Raw genomic sequence first — 13,074 nt, forward strand, 5'->3', positions numbered from 1 at the left:
ACGTGCATGTTCATAGCTGCTTTATCTGTAATAGTCAAAAACTAGAAACAGCTCACGCATCTTTCCATGGAGGAAGCGTTACACTGGGTACCTACAGACCATGGAGTGCTCCTCCACGGCACAGAGGGACACACCACTGACCCGCGCGAAAACGCGAATGAGTGTCCAGGGAACCGCGCTGAGTAAAAGAAGCCAAAAGGTCACATACTGCAAGATTCCAAAATGCAAAATTCTTGAAAAGAAAAAAAAAAGGAGTAAAGAGATTCGTGGCTGCCCGAAGTTAGGGCCGGAGGGTGGAGGACGAAGCGGGCCGGGGAGGTCATAAGGAGCGGTAAGAGGGTCCTTGTGAAGGGATCCTGGACCTCGACCGTGACGGTGGAGCCACGCCAGGTGAAATGATGAACACCGCCACCCGCACACACACGGATGAGGAAGTCTGAGTGACGCCGGCACGCCTGTGTCGACATTCTGGTGGTATTGTACAGTGACTTTGTAGGACGTTACCATTGGGTGACACCGGCAAACGGTGCATAGGATCTCTTTATATCATTCCTGAATCCATGTGAGTCTACGACTAAATAAAACTCCTTTTGCGAAGTCTCCCTCACAGAGGCCAGTGTCCCCCGTTCTGTGCCCCACTTCTTCGCTACATAGTAAATACTGGCTTCCTCATCTGACCACTTTTTACTCACTGTTGGGAGCTGTGAGAGCCTTTTTCGCACCTGTGTTCTGCTAAGGTTAGTGCAGGGCCTGGAACATAGTAGGGCTCGATAAAAGTCTGTTGAATGAAAGAGAAGCCAAATTAAAAAGAATAACCGATAGGATTGATATTAAATCATTAAAGCCGTTTGCTCTTCTGGTCACATGATTTGAAAGGTCTGTGACAAAGTTCCAGAAGAAGCAGCCGCTACTGGTCTCATTTATCATTTTATCATCATTTGCATGGTTTTTTCTAGAAAACACTTTAGCTAAGGCGGCAGTGCTGACCCTCTGTGTGAAGGGGGATGATGACCTACCAAAGGTACCCCTCCCGTCAAGCTTACGGAGCAGTTCACATATTTTAGAAGAAAAACAAGCTCTTCCCAGCACAGCAAAATTAATCACCTAGCCCATCAGTACTCACAGCTAATAGGTCACACTAAGATCCGCCTTGGCTGATTATGAATATTCGAAACACGAAACACACAAAAGCTATTAAATACATTTTAAAAATTCATGTGAACGATCTCAAACTTAAGAGGAAATCTGCAAGTATAGTACAAGAGACATTTTTCCTTAGCCATTTGAGAGTAAATGGCTGATATAGTGCCCTATCACTTTCGTATCTCCTATGAATGGAGATGTTTTCATCTGTAACTACGATATAACCATCAAAATCAGGAAAGTCATATTGACGCTTCAGTGAAATTCTCGGACTCCATTCAAGCCCCTTCAATGCCCCGACTGCGTACTTTGTAGACGCAGGGTGCAGTCCTAAAGCCAGGGCTTGCAAAGCACACAGGGCCTACGGTCATCATGTCCTCTTTAATTTCCATCTGGAACAGTTCTCAGTCTTTCCTTTACTATCCGAACCATGGCCCTTTTGATGCTTACGAGCCATTAACTTTGTAGGCTGTTTTTCAGTTTGGGCACCTGTTATATATCTTAGGCAGGAATATCACAGAAGTGACGATGTGTTTTAATTTATCTCATTCAAGTGACGTGATTTGTATTTGTACCATTTACTGGTGACATTAACTTTGATCACTTGTTTAAGGTCCTGTCTGCTAGGCTTGTCCACTGTGAAATTATCTTTTTTTCCCTTTGCAATTTTAGATTATGTATCATTCATTCCTCATCGAACTGTTAATTTTTATATCTGTATGAACTCATGGTGTCCTATTTTATTCAATGCATTACAGCTGTTACTACTATCATTTACTCCGATGCTCAAATCGTTCCAGATTTTTCCAGTAGGAGCCCCTGCAAGGTGGACTCTGTGTCCCCATCATTGTTGGAACACTTCTTTATTCCAGGCTCCTCTCGTAATTCCCTCACTCTGGCACTGAAGTCAACCAACTCTCCAAGGACCTCTGAAGGATGGCACTCAGCAACCAAGGTCTGAAAGCGAGGGGCACGCGATGCCACCGGGGTGCCACTGCTCCCAGACGCGCTCAGTGGACGACACTCGAATGTGTGTATTTGAATCTCTCTTTCTCACACCCCTATCGGCAACCCCAGCCCAACACCGTTCCTTGCTATTTTCTTACTTGATGAATTCCTCTGTGTGTCACCATTCTGCTCGAGCTGCCACAACCACCTGCATGCCGTGCGGAGGCCCTCTTCCCCGTCCCCCACGGCAGGAAGCGCCTTCTCAGGGACACGGCCCTCCCCCTGCTTAGGCTCCGACACCCCACCGGAGCCACCACATCGGCTCTTCGCCCGCGCCACGCGCAGCCTCGCTCGGCCCCACCCGACGGCTTTCGGGCTGGACTAAGCGTGTCTCGATTCCCAGTCTCCGGGCCGTGTCTGCGGCTTCCTGCTTTCTGGGTTTCCCTTCGGTATAAACCTCGGCTCCAGGCTCCAGGTTTTGTCAGCCTCCTGTCCGGAACAATAAACGATAAACGGAGCCTCATTCCAGCCAAGGGCTGCACGCCGTGGACCGCACACTCTTCCGTCACCTTAAATGGGGCATCTTCAGTCCCTGTTACGCCACAGAAGTGACCGTCCTGGCCTGGCCTGCTTCTTTGCTGACCCAGGGGGTGTCATGCCGCAGGTCCCTCATGCCCACCGTTCCAAGGTTTCTCCTCTCTCTGGCCAACAGACGTTTAAATCTTGCTCGGGGCACAGGCAGTTCGTCAGGGTTTCTTCCTTCTGCGCTTTATCTCATAGTGCTATGTATTCGGAATACAGAAAAGTAGACAGACTCTGGGAGGAGTTAAGAAATGGAAGAGTCTCCGTAGGTTTGAACAGAATGACAACATGGGTAGAAAGGGTCAGACAAATCAAAGCACCAAAATCGTTTTTAAGAGACTTTGTTGCACTTGCACTATAAAGTTGACGAGGGCCGTGACGAGGGCTCCTTGGCCCTGGCCCGCAGCTCTGCGGGGCGGTTCGCCCAGCACTGCCGGGCTCCCAGAACCGACATCGACCAACTGCAATGGCTGCGCCATGGTGCTGACGAAGCCGAAGCTTCAGGCCCACTCACTCACTTTGTTCTTCCAAATTCCCGGAAACAATTTTATATTCGCCATATTTATCCTTTTTCTCAATGAGAGTCCCCGCCCCCACCCCCCGCCCCAATCGTCAAAAACGTCCAGCCTCGCAAATTCTGGATCTCTCTCTGCGAGAGACAGAGGGTTAGGTCAGAATGCGAACTTCCGATGAAGGCTGGTAATTTTCTAGAGCGCATTCCGGGTCCCAGTGCACAGAGGAGCTAGGAGGCTGACTTGACCTTCCGAAGGTGGCTTAGGTTGTTCAGAGAGCCGCTCCTGGCGGGTGGGCTTGGGGGTGAGTTTAAGCGGATGATGTCGATTTCAGAGCTAGCCTCGCCCACCTGCAGAGTGTGTCATAACTCCTGTGTGGCCAGTTCGCTGCACATGACAATCTCTTTCCAAGAGAATATTTGATAAACTCTGCCCCAAATCTTTCTTACTGGATTTCTCCTTCTTTAAGATTCCATATGTGCCATCTCCTGCCAGCTCTTAATTAACATAGTCTTTCTTTGTTAGGGTGTAATATAATTGAATAGGAAACAGCTTTCAAGGCTCCTCCACCCTCGATAAAATCTGGCTGTTCCCTAATCCATTCAACTTTATATTCACAAATTATCTCTTAGGGTGGGTTAGTTCTATCACCCAGCCTATAGATTCGCTGCTCCTAGTTTGGTTCTGTGAAAGTCATCTCGTTTCCAGGTTACAGGGTCACCTCTCTGTTGTCCCCATCCATTGACTGCCATAGTCAGTGGCAGCATGAATTAGGTCTTGAAACTCTGATCGCGATTTGAAATTAAGAAGTTATGTGATTTAACAATTGGGAAAAAATCTTATAGAAAGCATACATGAAAGGCTTCTTCCTTTGTCATCTTTGCTGAGGAAAGAGCCTACAAAGTCTCAAATCTAGAAGAGGCACTTAAGTTATATTACGCAGGCAGGAAAAGCAGAAAACCCATGAACAGGCAGGAGAATCATCTCGCACTTTCTTTAGGTGCCACTTCGAGGGACATGGATTAATTTTACTGCTGACAACCACTGAGTTAGATAGAAGGCCCGAACAGCAGTGTACGCAGAGTAACAGAGTAAGACTTGGCTCCAAAGAACCTAGATCTAAATCTAGAAGTAAAACATACAAATGCAACATGATCTTGAACAGTTATTTTTACACTATCGATAATTTTAAACAATCACTGGAGATGAGCCAAAGAGGTGAAGCTTGGAAGAAATCGATCGTAAAAACAATGACAGTGGCTGCCATTCGGTGACGGCGTACGATGCCATGCCCACTGAGGGGGCATCTTAACACCTACATTTTACAGACGAAGACGCTGAGGTCCAGAGAGGTCTAAGAGTCATGATTCCAAGTCTTACCCTACGAGGGCTGGGCAAGGATTTGGGGAAAAGCAGTCTAGAGGGAGTGAACGAACAAAGACAGCCAAGGACGACCAGCTGATTTTAGGGCCGGATGAAAGCGGAGAGCACAGAGGAAAGGGAGAGGACGGGAGGGCGCTGAGGGGTTCCCGCGAGCTTCGCCCTTCAGGCTGGTGTGATAAGCAAGCAGGAGTCGACCAGGGGGCGTGGTTCCTTTTTCATAGTGTTTTGCTAGACTCTAACTACCTGGTGGGAAATGGAAGGGTCTTTGCAACTAGCAGCGTCATGAAAGATGAGTCTGCATTGATGGGTATTTACCCATCATCTAGCAGGTGCCTAGAAACAGTAAACAAAGATGTGAGCAAGACAGTAACATTTTGGTACGAGTGCTAGGAATGCAGCATATAGGGTGACACAGTAACGGGCGTGGGGGAACCAGCTTTAGAAAGGGAGACGTCAAACAATACACCTTTCAGCCACCCCGATTCTCACAAGTAGCAAATACTGATGCATCTCAGTAACTTTTTCTGCTGAAGTACACAGCGTGAAATATGTATACATATATATATATAATATATATATACAGAAGTGTAGAAGCGTCTGTGTAGAAACTCTTATCGCCCTCCAGGCCCCACAAAATGCCACTTGTGTCATGGAGCCACTCGTCCTGGGCTCCTCTGATGCTTAGGACACCTGGCAGCAGTCATGTGACACTAAGTCACATAGGCACTGGGGACCGGTTGGCACACCCGGAAGCGTCAGAGGTTTGCAGGTGATCCACCAGGTTCACAAAGGAAGAAAAGGCGGGCGGGAGCGGGGGCCAGAGGCTCCCCGGGGCGGAGACTCCACGCTCTGTCCGGGTGGCTCTTCCGCAGCTGACATAAAATGCGCTGCTTTAGAATGACGACGCTGGGTGCCCGGAGTCGCAGGGGTGCGGCGGGCTGAGGGTCCGGACAGCAGCGTGCACAGGGCAGCGTATGGGACATGCCGGGGAGAATCACAGACACCACAGAACGGATCCAGACGGGGGGTGGGGGGGTGAGGAGGGGCCCCGCAGCACTCTGGGCTGAGGGGGGCATCAGTGACAGAGAAAATAAGAACTCAAGAGGAAGACTGGTTTGGGGGGAAGATGATACGTTTGAGCCTGGTTTCATCGCCTCTGAGATTCCGGTAGGTCAAAATAGTGGAGCTGCCTCGTGCTTTGCTGCTCGGAGTCAGCGTGGCCCGTGTGGCAGCCGCTCTGGGTCCGCCCTGGAACCTACTCCGAAGGCAGCACAGACCTGCCGAACCCAACGTAAACGGCGCCCGTAACGGCCTGTCTCTACCTCGGCTCCAAACCATTGATCGCCCCACGTCCTCTGCTCTGGAGCTCAGAACTCCTGGGGCCTAGGGCCTGTTCTGTAGGTGTGGTGACAGCCAGGTCACTGCGGGGAAAATGGACTTGTGAAGGCGTGTGGGACCCTTTCGAAACATCTGCCTACGGAGAGTACGCCGAAGAGCACCTTTAGACCACGCGTGGGGCTGTCGCCGCCAGCCGAGTCATCTGCCTCGCCCTCCCCGGCATCACACATTGTCCTGTTTTTACCAGCAGCGATAATTACATCGAAGAGAAAATAACTTACAGGGTTTTTAACAAACTTGCCAAACTGTAAGAATTTGGATATCGACAATAAGTGAGAATTTGAGTAGAGCACCATAATGATAAAATCAGTGTCTCGATCTTCAAAACGCTCCATGTTTACAAACACTGATGTTCCCTTGTTCGTCACATAAGTCAGTTCCTCGAGTTCACCACGAGACTGACGCCCATGTGCAGGAAATCATCTCACGATCTCACGGAAGAAATCATCACGACTAGGGCACTTTTAAAAATCCAGTTCACACGAATGCACAGATAACCCTCCCTTTGTTTTCAACTTCTGTTAACTGTTAGAAGAGCATTTAAATAATAATGCAATTCTACCTTTTAAATACTTGCTGCATGGTTTCATATCTCGGTCGCATGTGCCGAGAATACGTTTTTAGGGAATTTGACTCTAAACTAAGTGACATGATGTGTTTAAAAGAATATGTAACCAGCAAAGACCATATCACAGTATGAAACTATTACGACCAGTTGCACTCCCACTGGTGACTTTTGTGGTGAGACCTCATCACTCAATGCTCCTGAGCACCTACTATGTGCCAGGAATTTGGTCGGGAAATTTACACATGTAAATCCTTTATAAACACCTGAAAATCTTAATTTCACAGATTTCTGGAGTTTTTAACAAGAGGGGAAAAAATCAGAAGTGACCTTCATTTGAAGAATGTGCAAAATCAATTATGTTTCTGCTGGCGTGAGTTTTAAAAGAGGCTGTGGATGAAACGGCGCTGCTCCACTAACTGCTTCCATCGGTACCAGGACCAGCAGGATGCACCGTACGAAACCGCTGTCCGGTGTCAAACCGGCACTGGACCACCGATTAGTGACCAAATATTGGCAATTTCACATGGCTCAGCCATTTACGACTCAGGCCATTTCTTCTGGGCCAACCGATGCTGTGACTAGACCACAAAGCAGATTGCAAAGGCCAGGGCGTGCACGGAGGATTTCTTTCTTTGATGTGACTGGTTTTCGAATAGAGCCATCGCTGTGACACTGCTTTTACCCAGAACTTTTTAACAGCTCTGAAACCTGACTGCCAATGGAGAACTGAAATTTCGTGACGAGCCGCTGGTTAGACGGCCCTGCCCGGATCATGGCTTCCGCCCTCAGAGAGGAGCTGACGGGCACTGTGGGAACTGAAGTGCAGCCCACAGGAAACCCCTGCTCGTTGGTTTCCTTAGCTGATGGAAAGGAACGGGGGATGCTCCAGCTTACTGATTGCACCTTCTTTGAACTGAGACTCCAAGAACCTAAAACGCGAAGACCCGAGGGTAAATGCCATCTCGTTGTTTCAAATCTGTTGCCAAAAAAGCTGTCGTGACACAAATAAGGAGCTAACTATGTTTACTTTCAGGATGTCTTATTTCGTGCAATCAAATTTTGAATCCACGGCCAATGCACGCCACTGACCTCAGGGCTGACTTTGTATCATGGCAGGATAATGGGATGAGTAAATTCTCCAACGGTTATAAGGAAAAAATGTTGTTCTCTGGAAGGCTGTTTAGGATATTTTATACATATATTTAAATAATTTTACAAAACCTTAAATGGACAGACAAGGGCCAACAGAGTCAGGTAAAATTTCTTTAACTCACCCATCACGAAATCCTCCAAAGTGGATTATTTCCGAGTTTAAAAAGAGACCTGAAAGAATGAACAGGAAATTAAAAACGGGTGACATGGATTAGTGGTTACATTAGGACAATACTAGAAAAAAGCAAATGCTGAACATATAATAAACACTCAAAAAATTTAACTATTGCTCTTACTAACGTCGCCATCACTGTTCCTATTATTATTGACCGTGTAAAATTGTCTTTGAAATCAGTTTTTTCATGTTATTTTTATATATATTCATATCCAAGGTGTCGACTGGGCTACAGATTTCGTCAGTCAGGCCCAGAGAGTAAAGGCGCTTTTATCCGCAATAAATTATGAATGAATCATGCATGGAGCACATCACCTCGTATTTATAAGGTGCTGAGGTCGACGCTCGCAGCAGAATTTGCACAAACCTGGATTTGAGTGTGGGCTCTGTCACCAGTGTTAGCCAAGGAGAAGTCACTTCATGTCCAGGGACTTAAACAGGGCTCAGCCTGTAGCAGTAAGAGCAGCTAACGTTCAGAGGGTGATGCTTCCTAGGTGCCGGGGACTTTCCTAAGAAGCTAGTACCTCATCCGATGGCTCGCGTTCACCTAGGACAAGGGGAGTGAGGGGCGGGCTCCATCTGCCCTCTTGTGTCCCGCCGGCTCTGCCGGGAAGTGGACCCTGCAGATGGGTCTCGGGCGCCCTTCACACCTTGCTTCCAGTTCAGACAGGGGGATGATTCCGCAAGAGCTCAGAGGCCAGGAGGGAGAGAGGCTGGGTGTCCCTTCCCCACTTTGCCCTTGACTCGGCAGCCCTCTCCTGACCTGCGCGTGGTGGGCGTGGTCCCCACACCTCCGCTCCTGCCCTGTCCCACGGGGCCTCTTCTCGGGCTCAGGCCATCCCACGCCCTTCCTCAGCCTCTCTGGTCCCGGTGGTAACGGCTTCCTGCTGTTGCTGGTCTTCTGGACCCCAACGTCCCTCTCTCGTCCCTCTAACACCGCACCCCCCCCACTGCACATCTCCGTAAGAAGTCCCTTCATTAAAATGTCTCGATTTGAACCCCATGAGTGGCATGTTCTTTCTTGCCGGGACTCAGCCTCTTACAGGGATTTATGACTTTAATATCTCAGTCAACTGCTTGTTATTGAGCATACGGGTATCTACGCAGTTTGGTTTGGTTTGGTTTTTAATGAGTTGGTACATTAGGAAATATAATCTTGTATTTCGATCGTTTTAAAAAACCAAAAGGTTTGTTTCTAATTCAAACTGGTTCGCTATCTTTTCTTTTTTGTTTTTAATAAAAAAATCTTTTATTTGGTTCACACTTCAGGGAAAGGGTACTTGGGATCTGATTTACTTGTGGAGTTCAACAAATGAGCTTACATATATCCCGGTTAAACGGTTCACAGCTTTGCAGGGTTCAAGTTCAAGCATAAAACCCTGCAATAAAAGCAAAAAGTGAGTTGGAGATATTGGTTTCTCTGAGTAAGACTAAGGCACATTCTAATTATGGGCATGCATTCCTAGAATGGTAGAAAGCCAAGGTCATCCTAGTAATAAAACAAAATTAGTGATTCTCACTTAAATGAAAGTCTCGTCAGCCACTGGACTTCCCAACGCATGTAGTTTGGCTTCTCAAACGAAATTATGACGAACTGTGTACACGTTTTGTAATGGATGTTAGTCTCTTTTTTTCCTAAATGAATTCCCTTTTTAATTAGACCAGTATTTCTTAAAGTATGGGCCCAAACTGTTACCTGAAATTTTTTAGAAATGCAAATTTTTTGGTCCACATCCTAGATCTACTAAACTGGCAATTCTGGGCGTCGGGCCAGCAATCTGGGGCCTGAGCAGCCCCTGGGGTTGGACTCTGCTCACAGATCACGCTGGCGTTATTAGTTTCCTGTGCGTGTCTGTGACAAGATGACAGGGACAACTGATGGCGTGCCCGGAGACCCAGCGACAGAGCCAGTGTTTGAACGTGGACCATCTAACTCCAGAGCTGAGCTTCTTAACCACTATGCTGAAACGCCTCCCGAACGGCCATGCGGGGTGGGGGGTGGGCAAGACACGAAGGCAACAGGAAACTCCAAATGGCAAAATTTGAGAAATAATATTCACATCAACTTTTTAACTCTCAAACTTCCCTAATGTAAGAATAAAGTGTTTATTGAGAATAACGCGTTTGTTTCGTTATTTGTATCTGGTAGAAAAAGTCGAGATGTGATTTTGCTAACACACGACTGAATTTTCAAGCACGAGTCTCTGGTTATCCTGCAACTAACTAAGTTTTCATGTTTTTGCTATTGAAAACCAGTTTCTCTGCTTAATGAAAACCAGGTAGAACTGCACACACACAGCACAGCTACAGTCTGTGAAAAGCCACGGACACCTACCCCTCTGCGTCCCGAGTATGTTTAATTGTACCTTCTGGCTTTCATCATTTCCTCCAGGACAATACGTCTGTTTTAGTTATATGTACATATTTGCCCGGAGCCAGATCTCACAGCTTCCTGAGCAAAAAGGAAAGGAAAAGCAGGGGTGGGGCGGGGCGGGGGGTCTCTAATCTAGGGGCTCCCTCAGTCGGAGAGCCGCGCCGTTCCCCAGAGCAGGTGCACCTTTCATCTCGCAGTGAATAACGTGTGACGTTCGGAGGAAGACATAATGGAAGACCCCTGCGTCCAAAGTCGGTGATTCAGCAGACTTGCGAGCCCCTCCCTCTCGCGCCCCCAAACGCGATCTGTCACCAGGCCCCGCTGATTCTGGCCACCCCACCTGCTCCACCTGCCCGCTGCTCTCCAGGCTCGTACGACGGCTGAATTCTAAAGTCGGTCATCCTTCCTCCTGCTCGCTTTTGCCTCATTGTCACGACAGCTGTACTTTCCGCAATATCATCTTGTTTCTCTATTTTAAATGTCACCGACAACCCCGCCCCGTCACCCACCCGATTTAAGTCCTTAGCAGCCAATCCTCCCGCCTCTTCCCAGCACGCGGTTGGCACCTCCCAGGCGTCGCTTCCGGCCATTTGCTCGACCTGGCATTCTCTTTCGCCCCCAAGGCCCAGAAGGAAACGCACCATGTTCCCTTCAAAACCTGGGTCAAAGGGAGACTTCCTGGCCTCACGAGCACAAGGGATGTCTCTGTCCCTCGCCATCACTGTGCCTTGGGCATGGGCTCGCGACCCGACACTGATGATCACAGTTATTTATTTGCATGCCCTGGTCGGTTTGGATTCTACACATTGGCCGCGACGCCTGGCACGAAACCGGCAGACTGCTGTAAGGAACGAGCGCGTTCACCGACGCGGTACGACGGGCTTCAGCCAGGTCTAACGATGTTAGGCAAGGCTACAGCTTGAAGGTGTTTCTCTCTTCATGCAAACGTTTTCAAAAGCCGGATGCTTGGTGTTAAAACCGCTTCGTTGCCTCTGTCGCCTACAGCACGCGCTCGCTCTTCGTCTTCAGATGTGGAGTAAAAGCAAAAATAGTTTTACCTGCAGCAAAAACCTTCCTGTTACTGAAGTGAAATCATTATGGCGTAAAGGAATCAGAGAAGAGTGAGCTGACCAACGTGTGTGCCTGATTCTGCCCTATTCACACATTTTTTTTTTTTGTTCTTTAGTCCAGATATGTCTAGGTGTGCCCAAGGAATTTGATTTTGCAAATGAACTAGAAGTGACGGGATTATTAGGCCTAACTACTAACCTCAACAGTCATATCATAAAAACTTAAGATATGAAACAAAATGCAAATGTATTAATTGACAACAAAACGATGCAGACGTGTTCAAAGACCCATTCCTTTCCACTGCTGCCTTAAACGGGAGGTAAAGTGGGACATCGGAGGGCTACTTTACTTGTCGAGTGTGAACTCAGAGCAAAGGGAAACTGCTGGTCTATGTGACATTTCTGCACCAGAAAACAGGCAGATGACCCTCTGTCTCCTCGCTATCAGGGGGCACGTATTCTCCAGGACCTGGCCAGGCTGTGTCCTGCAGAGAGAATGACCTCCTCCTCCTCCGGCACGGAGACACACTGCGACTCTGTTTGCGAGGATGGGTGTGGTCACCCCCACGCCTAAGTCCTCGCCTTCCGCTAACGATTCTGTTTTGCTTTGTTTAGAAAGAGGACATGATAAACAGCGGCCTCAGAACAAACCCGACTCACTCTTGACTTTCCCAGCCACCTTCACGGCTTGGCCTTTTGTCCTGGTGTGACCTAGTTAGATGCCACTTCCTCTCCGTCACCTGACAGAGAGGTGGACCAGAGAACCGTCACCCAGAGGGGAGCTCGACGGCCACTGTCTGTGAGCCCTCCAGTTACAATCTGTCTCAGCTGCAGAGGTCAGGTCTCATCCTCCATATTTTCACACAGTCTGGCTTTATTCTCAGAGAATATCATTCTGGAAGAACCCACCGGAAGCTCCCTAGATGCTGACTGTATTTAACCCACGATGGTCTCGACCACCACGGCACCAAGACAATCTTCTGAAAAGGAAGCGGTGAAGTTAAACACGCAGATTTTTCTCATACTGACCCTTCACGACACGTCCCATTCCGCCACCACTCAAACGCAGAGGATGGAGGTGACCCGCAGAAGTCGTACCTGGCCACTGCCAGCAGCCGGAGGGAGAGGTTCCCCGTTCACGTCCCCTTCCTCCCAGGAGTTCTGTGGTCCAGAGGCTCGAGAGAGAGTGTGCACGGAGGTTTCTGTGGCTCATGAGCTGACTTTGCTTATTTTGTTAGCTCCATTGCTGAGCTGCCTGACTTCTCGTCCGAGGTTGGCCACGAGTGTTCATGGCCTTGAAGGGCACAGGTCGTGCGTCTTCTGCATTACCTTTCACACCTGTATAATAGGGACAAAAACACATGGTCTTGATCTACTGGACAGATAAATACCAATGTCAGCTTCTAGGAAGAAAGAGATTATTCAATGTGTTATTTATTTAAGGTTTTAATCCTGGTTGCTGCATTTTGGGCACTCTTCTCAAATATGATTCTAATTATTTATATAATACACACAAAAAAACTAAGCCTCTTTCAGTATGTGACTCACAACTTTTTCTACCCACACGCAAATTTTAAAATGACCTTTACACAGTATTAGCATAGTTCGGTGCTAACTATACTAAAACCGGCCACTGAGAAATGTTCGATAAAGCTCTCGGTGACTCTGTGAGGGTCATTTACTTCGCGGGTCCTTTTTCAATGCATTTACTCATAGTCCCTTCCAACCTCGATTCCTGATTCCTCCTCCTCACGTCGTAAAATGCTCGC

General features: G+C 48.1%; 1 long non-coding RNA gene across 1 annotated transcript in view; it reads right to left on the reverse strand.

Moving 5' to 3' along the window:
• Positions 1 to 312: 312 nt before the first annotated feature.
• Positions 313 to 13,074, reverse strand: part of LOC112472588 — a 41,223-nt gene continuing 28,461 nt past the window's right edge. Inside the window, exons 2-4 of the long non-coding RNA XR_003043670.1 lie at positions 12,404 to 12,643; positions 7,809 to 7,857; positions 313 to 778 (exon numbers count right to left, since the gene is read on the reverse strand). This is a non-coding gene — a long non-coding RNA (uncharacterized LOC112472588). The remainder of the gene's footprint in view (positions 779 to 7,808; positions 7,858 to 12,403; positions 12,644 to 13,074) is intronic.

The sequence above is a fragment of the Pteropus alecto genome, unplaced genomic scaffold (genome assembly GCF_000325575.1).
Source record: "Pteropus alecto unplaced genomic scaffold, ASM32557v1 scaffold87, whole genome shotgun sequence".
In the NCBI taxonomy this organism is placed as follows: Eukaryota; Metazoa; Chordata; class Mammalia; order Chiroptera; family Pteropodidae; genus Pteropus; species Pteropus alecto.